At 38.9% G+C, this 16,507-nt stretch overlaps 1 long non-coding RNA gene across 3 annotated transcripts in view; it reads right to left on the reverse strand.

The window, feature by feature from the left end:
* LOC111768308 (uncharacterized) overlaps positions 1-13,549 on the reverse strand; it is a 45,526-nt gene extending 31,977 nt beyond the window's left edge. For all 3 annotated transcript variants that reach the window (XR_011427243.1, XR_011427244.1, XR_002800533.2), the window contains exons 1-2: positions 13,344-13,549; positions 6,553-6,957 (exon numbers count right to left, since the gene is read on the reverse strand). This is a non-coding gene — a long non-coding RNA (uncharacterized lncRNA). The remainder of the gene's footprint in view (positions 1-6,552; positions 6,958-13,343) is intronic.
* Between the last annotated feature and the right edge of the window lie 2,958 nt (positions 13,550-16,507).

Genomic DNA, 16,507 nt, shown 5'->3' on the forward strand with positions numbered 1-16,507 from the left:
CAATTTGAGATGATTGGCAGGCGGTGGGAAGAGCATGAGGCACGTCGGACACGTTGGACTCAAGATGCAATGGCAACGGCTAGAATCCTTGACAGCCCCACTCCTCATCACCCTTGTTGCCGCATTCCCAAGGGCCGGGAGCGCCCACGGCAGTGGCCTATAATTTCAGATCCCTGGAGCAGGATCTTATGCCTGTGGAGTGACCAACTCTCAAGGCTTCTAGAATTTCTATTTGTCAGAAGCTGAACATTATCGCAGGGCTTTACTTCCGGACATACACTTGGAAGAATGCCAGCTCCTTCGCTTCCCAGCCTGGTGACCTTGGGCCTGTGTCTTAACGCGGCTGCACATCAGGTTCCACGTTAGGAAACAAGTTGAATAGTATCTACTTTAGAGAACCTTTGTGCGAATTTTACCTGATAACAATTTTAAGTTGTTTAACTCACTGTCCGGCACAGAAGAGCTCAGTATTCACAGGTGACATTTATTTGCTTTCCATATATGATATCAATTTTAATTTGAATCTTCATGGCACATCTGTGAGGTTATGGTAATATTTGTCATACAGACGTGGAATCAAAACCCAGAAATTAAGTTACACGTGTAAATGTTGCTCAGTGGGTCAGTGCGGGGCTGGAACTTGAACGTACGTCTCTTTGACTTCAAAGCCCAAAAAGTTTACACCACAGTATCATGCTGTCACACTAACAAATGTTGCTTCAAGGAGCCTCACAAGAACTGATAAAGTAGGGAGGAGGGATTTGTTAAGGGCCATAAACTTAACTTGCCACTGAATAATTGTAATTCACTACTGTTTATTCTTGCATCATTTTCCAAGCACTCCATGGAAGGGACGTCCAAATGCATGCGCCCTGAAGGAGACAGCTACTCCACCAAGATCGCCTTTCCCTGCTGGAGCTCAAAGCCATCAGTTGCTGCGAGGACTACTACAAAGGGCAATCTATACCCGTGACCTTTGCAGAAGACTTGCCCTTGGCAGATGGGAGCAAACTCCCCCGAGACAGAGACTTCCAGGAGGTGTATTATTCAGGATTCTCTAGAGAAATAAACCAATATGATGTGTATATAAAAGAAATTTCTTATAAGGAATTAGCTCACACAGTTATAGAGGCTAGCAAGTCCAAATCTGTAGTGTGAGCTAGCCAGCTGGAGACCCAGGAGAGCGGATGGTGCAGATGAAGTCTAAAGGTGGTCTGCTGGAGAATTCCCTCTTGCTCTAGAGCCAGTCTTTTTGTTGTATTTAGGCCTTCAACTGATTGGACAAGTCTCACCCACATTATGAAGGGCAATCTGCTTTGCTCAAAATTCATAGATTTAAATGTTAATCTCATCCAAAATCATTCTCCAAGTTGATGTATAAAATTAACCATCACAGGAGGTTATCCCCAGGCTCTCCACTCGCAGATGGCCAATGACTGATACAGGATTCAAAGGGCCCAGGCAGTACATCTTTATGGATTAGACTGTGGCTAAACTTTATATGACATCGTACCCTTGCTTGGATTTTCTCCTTCCCTATTCAGCTTCTATCTCTCTCACACAGGTTTGTCATAAGGAGCTGTCCCTCAAAAATCAAACAATACAACCGAATCCTTGTCTCAGGCTCTGCTTCCAGTGAAACCAACCCAAGAGACAATGCCTACTAGCTCCTGAACCATTTCACTCTTTTCCAGTTTTACTCAACTCCTCAGCCACCAACCTCTACTCGTGTTTGCCTCACCCTACATGTTCTCCTATTATAAGCTATGCTCTTCTGACTCCAGCTTCAGCTTTGTTTGACAGATTGCCCCTATTCACTCAACCCCTATTGATTCACAAAGGCTTTATCTGAATGTGTGTGGGGCACAAGAGTCTAATATAAAAACCAGTGCTTTAAGGAAATTTCATTTACTTCTAAATTTCCATCACAGTTTTTCAGCTTTTACTGAAACTACATCTGCAATGAATGACAGTTACCTGGACTCTCATTCTAAAGCTTTATTTGAGTCCGGGATGCCAAAATTCCTGTTTGTATAAATTACCTTACGCTAAGATCCGCAAGAAGTTTGTAGACTTCTCTTGAATGAGGTTAACAAGAAACTACCACAACTAAGAAATTTACCAGACACCCATGATATATTGCCACTCCATAGCAAATCAATAGATTAGCGTTTTAAACTTGCTAAGTCATATTCTCTGACCATTTTTCTCAACTGTAATAAATCTTAACATGGAATGCCAGGTTAATATAATCAAACACCTTAAGATGGCATTCACATAACCTTGGTGATGTTATACCACTGCTCCTCCACATTTTGAGCTCAACAACTTTATTAACTTTACCTGACAATCCAGCCCTCCACATAAGGATGGTGTCTTAGCATTTGGACTGCTGTAACAAAAATAACAGAGATTTGGTGGCTTAAACATTTAATTCCCACAGTTCTGTAGGCTGGAAAGTCCAAGATCAAGGCACCAGCAGATTCAGTGTCTGGTGAGGGCCAATTCCTGGTTCATAGACAGCCACCTTTTTGCTGTGTCCCCACATGGTGAAAAGGGTAACAGAGTTCTCTGAGTTCTCTTTTATAAGAACACTAAGAGGGCTCCACCCTCACAACCTAGTCACCTCCCAGAGGACCCACCTCCTAATACCGTCACCTAGGGGATTAGGTTTCAACAGAAAGAGGCATCATCATCCGCCTGATCTGACAAGCTAAAAATCTAAATGACAACTTCAACTTCACTCTCTCCTTCCGCCCCTCCATGTAATCACCAAGTCCATGGAGTCCACTGCTTCCACGTTTCTCCATGCTGTTTCCTCTTCCTCATTCATAACTGAATCTCCCTCATTTATCCTCTCTCACCTGGAGTGTTATGATGTCTCCTAACTGTTCACCCTGCCTCCTGTGTCTCACCTCTGAGCGTGACATCCCTGCTGAGCATGTTATCTGCTGTCACTTACAAGACAGCCCTGAATCCTTCCCACGCCTCGTAAGATTTTTCAAGATTGATCCCAACACACCTCTCCAGCCTCACCCCGTCCCCAGATCCCTCAGCCCAGCACACTCTGACCTTCCCACTGTTCCCCACACATCCTATCATCTTTCGGGCCTCCAAGAATCACTCCAGGACCTTGGTGATGTTATACCACTGCTCCATCCACCAGCTCAGACGTCACATTCTGTTCATTTGGGTTCTTCTAAAAGCAGAACCTGAGTCCAGGACTGGAGTTCAAATGGTATATTTGGGAAGTGATCACAGGAAGCAGGAGTGCACGGTGGGAAAATTGAAAATGGGAAGAAGAAAAAGTAAATAAAGCTGCAGTTTCAAGGTTGTTGCTATACGCCCTGTCAGGACCTCTGAAAACCACACAGAACACTTCTTAGAACTGGTCCTTTAAAGCTGGGGGGGACTGCAGCATTGGTCTATTGGCTTTCATTCCTCCTGGGCAGTGGGAGATTGCCCCTGAGGGCATTAACTACCTGGGCAGTCAGCACTATACTTCAATGTCCAGAGGCTTCAGAGAAAGCTCTCGGGCAGAACAGCTGAGAGGCACAGCCCACACTCTCAGGGCTGCAGAACCATGCACTGTCTGAGCAACCGAATCAGAGGGGAGGAGGGGAGGTGATGAAAGGTCCCCCAAAGCATCTGCTGCACCTTCCTCGCAAAGATTTCCCCTACTCCTCCAAAGGCGGGCGTTCTCGCAAACCCCTCCATGCTGAGTTCTCCTGCAGCATTTACTAGAATTTACTGTCCTTATTTGTTTACTGCTCTCTCTCCCTCCAGCTCTGAGCTCCGAGAGAGCGTGTCTCGCAAGCAGAGCCATTGGTCCACGCTAGAATTCCTCAAATGTGTGTGGAGCGAATCAATCCGTAAAGCTTTTCTTGAGCCATTCCATGATACTAAATGTCTAAGGCCACATTTGAACACAGATAAAAAGATAAGATACCAACTCATTAATGTGAAGTTTAAGATCTGCAACCCTAGCTGTCAAATATGGAACCAAATATTTTAGACTCGATTCGAAATGCTACAGTAAAGTTGTTTTCTTCCTGGCTTTTGTAATTTTAAAAGTAATAAGTAAAAGACACAGAGAGCAAAGTCCTCTAGGCTGAAGGAATTTAAAGTGGAGATTATATACATATATATATATATATATATGTATGTAAAGTCACTATCCAATACATCTTTATTATATTTTTTAAATTTTGTTGCCATAAACTCAATCGATAAAAAGTTACCCTTAAAATAATTTAAGCAAGTTCCTATATTTTTTTCTATTTCTGGCTTATTCAAATTAATCTTTTTCTGTACCCTTCTCCTCCTGTTTGCTTGATGTACCCTGACATAAATTCAATACAAATATGGGTGGTTGTTCGGAAGGGCAGCCTAGAAATGTTAATTGGCTGATCACAATAGCAGTCTCATCCTAATTCCAGGCATCTCTCAGCCCTAAAAGAATCATGTTCCCCAATTTCTATAAATTTAAAAGAGAATTCCCGTGCCTTTGATTGACTGTGCCAGTCTGTATTATTTTTCCATTTTATAAAACTGTGGCTTGGAAAAATGTGCATTGCACACAAAGATGTGCAACACACAACTCATAAATAATCTTTCAAATAAAATTATTATGCAGCTGTTGGTTTTCGGTAGAGTGAGACATCCATTCAACAGCTGTTTGTAGAGCACATACCCTGTGCTGGCCCCGTGCTGGTGGTCGTATTTATTGTTGAGCGCACAGTCATTCTGCCATGTCAGACTCCAAAAGCCCACGGTCTTTTAATATCTTGTAATCAAACTCTCTTGGAAAGTCAAATTGGTGCCATTTAGCAAAGCTTAGCAATAAGCCACTGGTCATGCATACACCTAAAGTAAGGATTCTTTTCCCTTCGGAAATATTTACCGTCTTTTAAAGCTGATAGCCACTATGGTTATAACAATGCCTGTACTTAGCTTTACGTTTCAGTTCTGACCTAGTCTTTTCTTTGCCAAGCAGTATTTTACCCACTTCTGTATGTGTGTGTGCATGTATATACATATAACATAAATTTACAATTTTAACAGTTTTAAGTGCACAATTCAGTGGCATTAACTACATTCACAATGTTAGACAATCATCACCACTACTTCCAGAGTGTTTTCAACATCCCAGACAGAAACTCTATACCCATTAAACACTAACTATCCATTCTCCTTCTCTCCCAGCCGCTAGTAACCTCTAGTCTACATTTGTCTCTACGAATTTGCCCATTTTCGGTAGAATCATACAGTATTTGTCCTTTTGTGTCTGGTTTATTTTACTTAGCATAATGTTTTCAGGGTTCATCTATGTTGTAGCATGTATCAGAATTCCATTCCTTTTCATGGCTGAATAATATTCCCTTGCGTGTATATATTATATTTTGTTTATCCATTCATCGGTTGATGGATGCTTGGGTTGCTTCCACCTTTTGGCTATTGGGACTAGTGCTGCTGTGAGCATTGGTGTATAAGTACCTGTTTGAGTTCCTGCTTTCAACTTCTCTAGGTTTATACTTAGGAGTGTAATTGCTGGATCATATGGTAACTCTGTTTAACTTTTTCAGGAACATCCAAACCAAAGTGTTTTCCACAGCAGCTGCACCATTCTACATTCCCATCAGGAATGCACAAAGTCTCCAATTTCTCCACATCCTTGACAATAATTATTTTCTATCTTTTTAATAATAGTTATCTGAATGGATATGAAGGGGTATCTCATTGTAGTTTTCATTTGCATTTTGCTAATGACTAATAAAGTCGAGCATCTTTTCATGTGCTTATTGGCCACTTGTATATCTTCTACAGAGAAATGCCCATTTAAGTTCTTTGCTCATTTTTGAATTGGGTTATTTTTTGTTGTTGTTGTTTTTGAGTTGTAGGAGCTTTTTATATATTCTGTGTATTAATCCCTTATCAGATATATGATTTGCAAATATTTTTTCCTATTCTCTGGGTAGCGTTTTCACTCTCTTGATAATGCCCTTTGATGCATAAAAGTTTCTAATTTTGATGAAGTCCAATTTATCTGTCTTCTTTTGTTGCAAATGCTTCTGGTGTCATATCTAAGAAGCCATTGCCAAATTCAATGTCATGAAGATTTTCCCTTATATTTTCTTCTAAGAGTTTTTAGATTTGGCCCTTAAATTTAGGTCTTTGATCCATTTTGAGTTAATTCTTGTATATGGTTTAAGGTAAGAGTCCAATTTCATTATTTTGCATTTGGATAGCCAGTTTTCTCAGCACCATATGTTGAAAGAACTGGTTTTTTCCCATTGAATGGTCTTGCATCCTTGTTGAAAACCAACTGACCACATATACGTGGAGCCCTCTTATATATTTGAATTTAGTCCCAGTGAGTCAGTTGTAAAAAATAAGCACTGGAGAGCAACAAAATTTCAATTACTCTACAGAATTTACCAATGTTGTTTAGAATCCTTATTTTGCAAAAGTCAGATATTACAAATACTATTGTTATTTAGATCCAGGTTTAAATATTTCACACCACACATGAGAAAGAGAAAAGGGTATTACCTCAGGTTTTCACTTCAAGGTAAGGGTCAGTTTCTTTGGATTCCTCTGCCGCAGTGATCGCCCTCTCAAGATGGCTCAGGAATGACTATAGTGGAAATGACTTTGAATCACCTTGGATAATTACGCTAATGAACAAAACCTGTTGTAGAATTCTGTGGCTAGAAGTTATAAATGGCAGTATCTTTCAAAATAATGGGTTCTAACTTCTGCATTTAGTTGACTCGATAGCCCAATTGAATTCAAACCATCCCTAATTATTAGCCAAGGGATTCCGTAGACAGGATTAGGTTCAAATTAGGTCACACAATTCTTCAGATCCAGAAGCAAGGGTAGAAGAAGAAATGGAAGCATCTCAGCTATCTTAAACATCATCTTGAACATGGTGTTTCCCTTTGATCACCTTTTCTGGCAAGAAAACATAAAAATAGAGGTCGTTATTGAAAGGAAAAGAAACAAATGAGGCAATTCATGGCCAGACTTGCCATAAATGAAGAGATTTAAAGCCTGTGGCTCAAACAGGTACATGAAAAGATGCTCGACATCACTAATCAACAGGGAAATGCAAATCAAAACCACAGTGAGCTATCACCTCACACCTGTTATGATAGCTATTGTCAAAAAGACAAGACATAACAAGTGTTGACAAAGGTGTGGAGAAAAGGGAACACTTGTATACGATTGGTGGAAATATAAATTGGTACAACTACTATGGAAAATAGTATAGACGTTCCTCAAAAAATTAAAAATAGAACCACCATACGATCCAGCAATCCCACATCTGGGTATATATCCAAAGGAAATGAAATAACTGTCTCAAAGAGATATCTGTACCCCCATGTTCATTGCAGCATTATTCACAATCGCCAAGATATAGAAACAACCTAAGTGTCCATCAATGGATGAATGGATAAAGAAGACACGGTGTTTGTACATACAAAAGAATACTACTCAGCCATTAAAAAAGACAAAATTGTGCCACTTGCAACAACCTGGATGGACTTTGAGGGCATTATATTAAGTGAAATAGACATAGAAAAACAAATACTTATACGTGGAATCTAAAAAAGCTGAACTCAGAAACAGAGAGCGGACTGGTGGTGGCCAGGGGCTGGGGAGCAGGGGAAATGGGGAGATGTTGGTCAAAGGATACAAACTTCCAATTATAAGATGAATAAGTTCTGGGGATCTAATGTACAATATGGTGACTATAGTTAATACTGTATTACATATTTGAAAGTTGCAAAGCGAGTGGATGATAAATGTTCTCATCACAAGAAAAAAATCCAATTATTATGTAAGGTGATGGTGATGTTAACCAACCTTATTGCGGAAATCTTTTTGCAATATATACATGTATCAAACCTTCACACTGTACGTCTTAAACTCACACAATATAATGTATCAATTATATATCAATAGAGCTGGGGGGAAGGGGAAGAAAGAAGGAAGGAAGGGAGGAAGACAGGAAGGAAGGAGGGAAGGAAGGAAGGCTGGAAGGAAGGAAGGGTGGGAGGGAGAGAGGAAGGAAGGAAGGGAGGAAGGAAGGAGGGCAGGAAGGAAGGATGGATGAGAGGGAGAGAGGAAGGAAGGGAGAAAGGAAGGGAGGAAGGGAGGAAGGAAGCCTGTGCCTCTTTAATAGTGCTTTGTGATTTGCTTGGGGGAAAGATACCAGGAGACCAAGTGTGATGGCAGCGGTAGAAACCAGGAAGAAAAAGACTTAATTGTTGATTTATACCATCCTTTGCATTATTTTTAGAAGGCAAACATCAAAATATTTTAAGATTTGTGACCTTAATGCATTAATGACTGAAAACATTTTTATTAAATATTTCAAATGTTTTTACTAATAAAGTTTAAAACATAATAAAATATTTTTATTAAATGTGCATTGCAAAACAAAACATGACAAGACTTTGTGCCATTATCCTTAGCTAAAGTTCCTGAACGATATCTCAAAAGCTGGTCACGTTGAACAATATCATCATGGGTTTTGGCCTTAGACAAACACATGTTTACAAGCTGTGCAGCCTAGTTAAAACACCCTGATCTTTAGTTTCCTTATTTGTAAAATGAGGTTGCTAATAACCACTTCATGGTATTGATGTAAGAAGTAAATGAGAAAACAATGTAGAATCAATCACTTAGTAGAATATGTAGCATATGGTCAGGACTAAACAAATGTAGCTATATTCTGAAAATGTTAGTGACCCCTCTCAGGGAGATGGTGAGATCCATACATATCTTCTCTGGTTATCTTTGTAGAAAGTGAAGCAAGATAATCACCCATCAGAACTAGTTGCTTAATATTGTCTCTGAAGGTGGCCCCCAGTATCAAGGTGGCCCCCAGTATCGTTCCAGTTTAAAGAAAATCAGTAAAGAAAGAAACAAAAGTCAGAGGCCAGTTCCCAGTTTCTTAATCACTTGAGTTACAAAACGGAAAATCTGATTAGGACAATAAACAAATAACATGTCAAATGAAAAACAAAGTTTATAAAACACTTGTCTTGCTACCTAAAACTAAGCACTCATAAGAGGTAACCATTTTTATTATTTTATTATTTATTTTTATTCACATCAGTTCAAATTGGCAAAAATATCAAATAAAACTTTACATGGTCATCCCATTTCAACTCTTTTGTGCTTTCATACAAGATAAATATTCTGTAAAGCATGAACCAAAATTAAGTTCATTTAAAAAGATTATTAAGGTTGGATTTTTTCCCTACAATTAAGGGAGCTAGAATAAATATGGATTCAGGAAAACAATTCTAGAAGTGAGAACTAATCAGGTAATAGATGGATAAAGAATGATTTCTGATGCAATCCACAAGCAAACCAAATCTTCCTGTTAGAAGAAGTTAAAATCACTACTCCAAAGGACTCAACTCAACACATAACCATTTTCATCAACAAATTAAGGCACCATTGGTAAAAATATATGCTGCCTTCCGGTTGAATGGGAAGTCTAGAGCCGCTCTTCTAGTTCTTAACAGAAAGAGGAGAACTTTAAAGGGACGTTAGAATAAGAAAATATTTCAAGGCTGGCCCCGTGGCTGAGTGGTTAAGTTCATGAGCTCCACGTCAGCAGCCTGGGGTTCACCAGTTCGGATCCTGGGCACAGACCTACACACTGCCATCAAGCCATGCTGTGGCAGCATCCCACATAGAAGAACTGGAATGACTTACAACTAGGATACACAACTATGTATTGGGACTTTGGGGAGAAAAAAATAAGAGGAAAATTGGCAACAGATGGTAGCTCAGGGCCAATCTTCCTCGCCAAAAAGCATACCTTCAAAAAAAAAAAGCAAGAAAATATTCCACACTGGTCTCACCCATTATTTAAAGGTGAAGGGTAATAGCATTTTTAAAACTCTTGAAATTTCATATGACATCTAGTTAAAGAGGAAAGAGTTGACTCTTATTGTGGACATGTTAGGCTGGAAAAAAGGATGGATTAAATGGATTATCATCTGGTAAAAGCCAATGAATTGGGCAATGAAATTATTTATTTTCAAATCCAGTCTATGGCTGGATGCTCATTATCTCTCATTGTGGTGTAGATGGAGACATAGAATTAATTTTAAAACTCATGAGCCTGCAAAATAGTTTAATGGTTTAGCTCATAGCCTCAGGAGTCAGAAGGTCCAATGCCAGATTTACCATGTCACCTGGAGCAAGTGACTTATCTTCTCCAAGCCCAAATTGCTCATCTGTCAAATGGGCTTAAAAATTGTACCTGCCTTAATACAGTGGGATAATGCAGGGAAGCATTCAGAGCAGTGGCCAGCAATGACCAATACATTTTAGCAATTGTCACTATCATTCTCATCAGTGAGGAAACTCCGTTGTGTAGATGATCTTTGGACTTACATTCTTCTCTTGGAAAAACATAAGACATATTTTACTTTGAATATGCCCAAAGAATGGGAATGACCCTATCTGGAGAGGCTTCACCCCCAAATATTAAGAAATGATTTGGTCACAGTTTTTGCTGTCTTTAGCACAAAGAGAATACACCACACTGACCAAAGGAATGGCTTCCACCAAAATATTCCATTAAATGTTTCATTTTGCCTCTCAATGCCTCAAGTTTAGAGTTGTTGCTTTCCCAACTAATGAATAACCAGACAATTTCTGGGCATGGATGTGACACAACTCTGTGGCACACACAGGAATTTGCCATCTACCCACATACCTTTTGCCAGAACAAAAGTCTCTCAGCCACAAATCCTGCCAGTTAGTCCATCCCTCTGGCTGCAATCACAGAAACAACGTCTTGGGAACATAACTTCTGCTTAAAGTAGAGAGCTCAGAGTAAACACTGCATATTCAAAGAAGCACAAGGCACATCATAGCCACAAAGAGAGAGAAACAACTTCAAGAGAGAAATATCCAAAACTGAAAAAAAAGACTTAATTCCCAAGAGGGAAAGCATTAAATGAATTTTAGCTGAAAATGCAAAGCCATTTACATTTGCCTTAATACTGCCAAAGTGTCTGTTGTGAAGGCCTTGAAATACTGTCTATTTCAATATTACCCTCAGGTGAAAATGGTTTTGAGATGTCCTCTGTATTCTTTGCTGGGGCCTGAAAAGAAATTACTGCATTACCTTGCATTTGCTCTTAGAGTCATTAGCCTTAGACAGCACCATCATTTAAGAAATTTATCATCAGTGCTGTCCTTCGCACAATGTATTAGTGCAATACATTATAAGAGCACCTCACTCTGATGATGTATGGCTCCAAAGATGGCAACATCTGGGAATGAATGGGTCTAAGAATAGATTTGGTGTAAGAGGATAAATGGATAGATCCACGTTGGTAATGTTATCCTGAAATAAACCAGTATTTGTTGTTCTCAACCAATCCCTCCAACACTCAACAATCTTTACAATTTCCCCGATTTAAAAAAAAAACAATTATTCATGACATTAAATTGATTTTTCAGGACAAAGAAGGAAGGTTCCTAAAATTAGTGGGTTGGTACATTGAGGGATAACCTAGCCCAAGCTTGATGATAAATTTCAATCATGGCTTTCAAGAAAACTCTAATTTAGTCCACCTCTCGCTCACTTAAATTTTTCAGTAGATTCGCCAAAGGAGAGAGGAGAGATTAACGTCTGATGTCTTCAAGGGTATTAGAACAAAAACTGAGTCACAATTAATTAGTCTATTCCAAATTCTAGCTTTCTACATGGCTGATGATACATTTTTTCTAAGCTCAATTCTCCCATTTCCATTCTTCAAAGTCCAGAGTGCTGTCCTCTCCATTACTTTGCCTAAATAGGATGCAAATATTTTAGTTAACTACTGAAATAAATCATTAGAAACATCCAACTTCAAAGAAAATTATGGCAAATGAAAATGCCTCAATAACTCGATTCCTGCACGCTAGAGTAATCTGCAGGGCCACAGACTTCTTTGTTAAAATGCGTTCACAACCGGCCCTCCTTTCCCATTTTAAGCACAGTGCCTCCAGGAGTCAGTGCTGAAGTGATGCTATTTCACCCTGCTACCCTATGCCACCGTCCCATGATGCTTTCTTCACTGGAGCTACTCAATGTTTCTTACGCTAAGAGAAAAAAGGTGAGAAGAGAGTGAGAGGGTAAAACAGCATGTGTGCACAATCCCACAATTATGTCCAATTAGTGTATTTCCTCCAACTATGTTGACCTGCCAACCAGTTCGAAATCTTAGTGTGATGAATTTAGCAGACACCAGCTCCTTTATACTCCATGCCCACCAACGTGAATTTCGAAAGAGACTTGGGGCTCTCAGCATCTCTCAGCCTACTATAAGATCATTGTATTATCTGACCTTAACAAGCAAACTATTTTCCTCCCACAGGATGCTGCGGAGCAAGAAAAAACCCTCGTCTAGACCACTTGTCTGTGGTGATCAGGGACTTGATATGTTTTCAACACTCCCGCAGTCTGTCATCTCTTCGTCTCTGCCCAGGCCATACCCTATGTTATTTGTTACAGATTTACTAAACCACCAGGGAATCTTGACTTTAGTGGGAAAGAAACGCAGAGGCAGAAAGAAACACAGACAAGTCAGAGAGACAGAGAGTGGCAGAAGGGAAGAAGGAGTGGAAAAGACATGGATAAAAGAAATAAATGGCTGAGCTTCAAATTGTTTTATATTTAATGAGCTAACAACTATCTTAAATCAGAAAGCCTATTCTCAGAAGTTAAAAGGGAACGTATTCAATGCCTGGAGAGCAGCACGGAATATCATCTTCCAATGACACTATTTCCTTTCATGAAATAAAGAAAGAACCTTGGCAAAATAAAATATTTAATTAAGGAACATATCATTGTGTCATTGAATAATATTCCAAAATCCTTTCCCCCTTTTTCACTTTTATGAATCACTGAACTTTCACTGCTTGTCATTTCCATTATACTAGTTTGTTCTCCTTTCTGTTGCCTGTTTTTTAAGTTCTTTCTGATAATAGGATTTCTGATTTAAGATGGTTGTTAGCCCATTAAATACAAAAACAACTGGAGGGTCAGTATTAACATAAAACCGCTGTAATTATTTCGAGATATCTTTTCCTCTAGACTCTTTTAAGCAAGTGTGCCTCAAAACTTTACCAACCCTCAAACATTACAGAATTTGGCCAATTTCATTCTAAAATAACAGATTCTTCTCACTTAAGTGGATCTTAGCTCATGGTGGCCTCTGTAGGAAGCCCAAGGCATCTTCCAGCACCTACTACACCTCTTTCACCAAGAATGGGACAAGCTCATGACAACAAAAGACTTCAGGCCATCTTTCTCTTACCTCTTTCCACATTGCCTGAACAGACCTGAGGATTCAAACATTCTCTAATTTTTCACCTCTCTCACTCCTTTTCCTTTGTATCTTCTTTTCTTTGCCATCAATGTAAGAACCAAGACTTGCATGAGATAAAGGAAAATAGATTAACTGATTTAGGCTTTCATCTCTGGAAAGCAAATCAGCCGTCCAGTGAGACCAGCCTAAATGGTGCAATTCTACATTGAGGTTTGAAGTCAAAGTCCCAGCTAATAAAAGAGCATTGTGATGCCTTCCTTTGCCTCTTCCATGCATATACCTTTCAGGGACCCTGTGGGGAATGACACGGATTAGAGCAAAGCAAGATTCAGCCAAGAGGCAACAGAGTGCAAGGCTGCGACTGGTTATCTGCATCAGACGCTTTGAGCTTTCTAGCTCTGTGCCTTTGGGCAAACATCTTACTTCCTCCATCCTCCATTTCATTTGGTGGCATATGATAAGTTGTTGATAAATATCAGCTAATTTTTTTTTTTTACTTTTTATTAAGATTATGAATCTCAGCTAATTTTACTACTATTCTTGGGATGCTGGTCTAATATGATCTATTAGCTTCTATTCCAATCAGAAAGGATACGTCTGCCTACTTTTTAGTTTGAGGCAAATAGAAGAGGTGACTTTGTGAAAAACAAGGAAGGTAAATCATGAAAAATTATAGCTAACTATTGTGTTTTTACCGTGGCATGTCAGCGAAAACTAGGAAGATCATGCATTGGTCCCATTTATCAGATACTTCTTTCATATTAAGCACCTACCATATGTCTAGACTTGTGCCAGTCACTATGGGGATACAAAAGAGATATGGGACATTGTTCTTTGAGTCAAAGAGCTGCCATTCTAGCTAAAGAAACTAAATGGACATAGCATAATGGGATTTGGACCTATTAGTGATTGAAATATATCTGAAACAAGGGACAGACCGGTGTGGATGATAATGGTTGGGAAGAGGATAGGAAGGAGAAGCTTGAAACAAAGCTGGATGGGAAGATCAGATTAAGACAGGCAGAAGGAAAAAGTGTGGACATTTTAGGAGAGGACTCAATGTGAGCAGAGAGACAGACGAACTGTGTATGCTAAGAGCTGGAAATGGGGAGCAAATCTTGCTTCAAAAGGCAAGCAGATATAGCTCAATTTGTGCCAGTGGACAAATGGGAGACATTGATAGCTACTGAGTCAAGGAGAAGCATGAGGGGACGGTACAGCAGAGTCAGAGTCAAATTTTTGTGTACTATGAACACTGCCTCCTTGATATGAGTTTTGAATGGCAGCTATAATGAGGAATAGCTACAGAAGAAAGCTGTGGCTACAAAAAATTAAGGAAAACACAGAAAAAATTATTATAAGTCTCCCAGCCTTGGAGACTGGAAATTATTTGGTAGTTTCTACTGAAATGAATAATGTTTAAGGAGCCAACTTCAGGAGAGAGATGATGAAATGACTTGAGATTTTGCTATTGTGATGTCATCTTGTAGAATCTAGTGGAATGTCACATCAAGAGGGAGCTTGGATTCAGTTCCTCTAACCTTTTTTTTTAATTCAAGGCAATCACATGAAAATTTCAACCCAACTTTTTCTTCGCAAGAATTCTATCCATGCAATCTTTCTCCATCTCCAGAATGAAAAATAAACAAATAAAAATAAAAGCTACTTAAAAATCACAGAAACTATTCCATTTGAAAACAATGGCAGCTACCATTTTGTTGCAAGAAAAGAAAGTTAAACCAAATGGAACTTAACGAGTCTTACAAGTCCTTTAGTTGTGTACCGAATTTAGTCAGAATCAGTGACTTCTTTAATGATATTCCTGAGAACTAATCTGGGAAGGCAAAGTGAAATGGTGAGATTCTTAAGTCCAAAGGGACCTTACTTCATCTGGTCAATTAGAATTGCCTTTGGAATTTACGACGCAAGCAACATACTACATAGATTTTGCCATAAGAAATGAAATTAGTCCCATAAATGTTCCCAATTGAAAGAGCAAAAGAACCAAAAAAACCCACGATGACTATTAGAAATAATTGGTTGTCTCTCTTTTGTACTGGCTATCTCACAACGCAATTCCTTAATGAAATCAAATTATGTACTTTTGGGGGCCAGCGAGGGGCATCATGTTGTCATTTGAATCTTCTGAGTTTTCGTAAAGAATCAGTTTGTAGAAATCTCCATATATTCCAGCCCCAACTCAAGGACAACAGATTACTGGAGGAAAAAAACTTTACATTGGCAAAAACAAAGGCCCTTATTGTGAACATGTTGCCTTCCAGCAAGCGCTCTCTCTCAGCAGGTGACAGGAGACTCTCACCTATGGTGGTGGCTAAATGTGTTTAGATCTCAAAGTCTTTCTTCTCTTGATAGGGACTACTTCTTTAAAAATGTTGATGCTTTCACAGGTCTCTTTGAAAATAATTATTAAAAAGAAATGGCTCCCAGGCTTTCTCCATGCATAGCAATAAACCTCAGCTGTGAGTAAGTTTTTTAAGTCAAGATTTTTGCTTCCAAAAAGCAGATTTGTAGAAACGCATTTAAAAGCCTTATTAATTGGAGCAGGCTACAGGCCAATTACTCCAGTGGCTTGAAAACAATCCAGACATAATAAAATATATAATAATGCTGATTTTTCTCCCCTGTTAATATTATCACAATCTGAGAAATCCTCTGAGATGTTGCGCCAAAAATTGTTTGGATCTTTAATGACAATTAATTACAGAATATCAAAGAGAGGTTTTGAAAAGTAAAAAAACTCAATCAGGTAGAGGAGACGTCCATTTGGCATTATTTAAACAAACTTTGTTTTTCTTGACTGCTCTTTTAGCATTTTGCTGCTTCTTTATTTTGCCACAGATGTTTTATTTTATAAGTGGATAAACTTTATCACTTCATAGATGAAATTTTTAAAAATAAGGTAAACAATTTAAAAACAGCAAAAGGTTAACAAGGCTGAAAGATAAGTCATATGCTAGCTTCTTTCTTAAAAAGTAAACATACCAAACAGAAATAAAAGAAAATTCGATACAAAAAAAAGGTACATTTTTAACTGAAAACAAAAACTCATTATAGAATGATACCAACGGGAAGTGTGTTTTGGTAGCCTCTTACTGAGTAAAGTTTCCTCATGTCTTCCTTCCCTTTCTACC

Source organism: Equus caballus, chromosome 16, assembly GCF_041296265.1.
Source record: "Equus caballus isolate H_3958 breed thoroughbred chromosome 16, TB-T2T, whole genome shotgun sequence".
Lineage (NCBI taxonomy): Eukaryota > Metazoa > Chordata > Mammalia > Perissodactyla > Equidae > Equus > Equus caballus.